This window comes from Stenella coeruleoalba, assembly GCF_951394435.1.
Source record: "Stenella coeruleoalba genome assembly, chromosome: 16".
Taxonomy (NCBI): Eukaryota; Metazoa; Chordata; class Mammalia; order Artiodactyla; family Delphinidae; genus Stenella; species Stenella coeruleoalba.
Genome location: NC_137162.1, coordinates 45979654 through 45981751, shown reverse-complemented (window position 1 = coordinate 45981751; position 2098 = coordinate 45979654).

Here is a 2098-nt window from a genome sequence, read left to right as displayed (position 1 = left end):
ATCTATAGTTCGTTCTGCCCAACATCCATATTCTCACCTCCTGGAAACCACACCCCAAGTTTATTTTCAAGTTCCTCTTCCATTCGTTGCACAGAGTCTTGGATAGGCTGTCAGTCAAAATACTCCAAGAAAGATATGGGTGGCCCGAGAAATGCCAATCAGACATTCTTTCCTAGAATTTAACTCTTAAGGATAGTGACAAAAATGATTGAACACGATTAGAAATCTAAGAATTCAACTTCAGAACAGCACGGACCAGGCTCTCCATTAGTTTCTATTGCCCAGATCCCCAGATCTATTCGGGTCACTTCCCTCCACCCCATGAGCTGTCTCCCAGGCTTCCTACATACAAATTCCAGGGGTCATTTCTGTGGCTTACAATGAAAGAACTCATTCAGCCCATCTATTGATGTCTTTGTTTTGGCAATATTTGGTATTTTCTAAACATCTGATTTTTTTTAATAGTCTATTACTGTTTCATAGAAGCAAGATCTCCCTTGCCCTCTGAAGTTATTACAGTTCATATAAAGCCTTTGTTCCGTGAGCTCCATTTTACTTCCCAGTGTTAGTTATTATCTTTGTAGAGTTTGGAGCCCTCGTTTCATGTGTTTGGTTTTCTTCAGTTTGGCAACCCCAGCAATTGGTCCCCACCAGCCTGTCTGCAGCCTCCCTACACAGAGAGTGAGGAAGGGGCAGTGTGTAGTAGGGCATCCCCACTCACTGCCACAGCCCAGCTGCAGGGAGAGACCCCAGACTGCTAGATTTCCACAGGGCCGGGAATACACGCTATGGGAAGAGGTTATTTCCCAAGGGAAGCAGTGTAGCCTCACAGACAGAAGCCAAGTCGACTTGGCGAGTGGCCCTCAACTTCAAGGTTCACATGAAATTATTTGCAAATTCATGTGAACTTTGATTTCCTCATCTATAAAATGGGTATATTCCCAGCATGCAAAGTCATGGTGAAGGTTAAAGAATATTTAGTAATATATGCAAAACACCCAGCAGAGGGCCCAGGACACACATCCTATAAGTGGCAGCTCTAATTACTTTTACTTTATGTCACCGAGAACGCTCCTGCAGTGTGATTCAGCGTGTACCCCAATAAGCTGTACTTGAGCAGATGGAATTTTAACACCCTATCCTCCAACTTCACGTTGATGTTTTTCTTTAGGGTGCCCCACTCTAACCCCATGATCAATCAGTATTTCCGGGTCTGCTCTATAAGAGGCTCATGTCTCCCAGCTGTCCTGTAGGACTCTTTTCTTCAAACACCATCATCTCCAGGGAGACTTCCCTGACTTCCACAGCCCTCTGCACTTACCTCCAACATAACCCACAATTCAGTGAATGACAGCAGCCCCTCAGTATCCATGGGGGATTGGTTCCAGGACCTCCCCGAAGATACCGAACTCCACGGATGCTCGAGTCCCTCGTATAAAATGGTATAGCATTTGCATGTAACCTACACACATCCTCCCACGTACTTTTAACTCATCTCTAGATTACTTACAATACCGAACACAGTATAAATGCCAGGAAATAGTTGTAAATACAATGTAAATACCACGTAACATAGTTTGCTTTTTGGAACTTTCTGGAATTTTCTTCCCCAAGTATTTTTGCATCTGTGGATGTGGAACCCCCACGGATACGGAGGGCCAATTGAAAACTGTTTACCCATCTCCCGTGCTGGGCTCCAAGACACACGTTTCTTTCACCCTGGGTCCCAGCGTCTAGCACAGAGGAAGTGCTCTGAGAAGGGGAGCAGGGAATAAATGATTTGCAGAAAGCAAACCATCCCTCCTGTGCTGCTGCTTCCCCAGCATCTTTGCAGGGAAGCAAACCAACGAAAGGCTAAAGACTGGCAATGCCGACAGATCTGCAAACATCGCCTGGTGCTCAAAGGAAAATCTGGCCACAGGAGGCAGATAGTTATCCCCTACATGTTTCGTTTTTCTTTCCCCCCATCCCTCGCCGTCTCTAAACCATCTGCCTCTTCCCCCAACTTTACAACATGAAGTGACAACAGGAAGTCTCCCTTAAGCATTTTCTAATTTCTCTGTTATTTGGTTTTCTACTTTGGTACATGTGAGCCTTG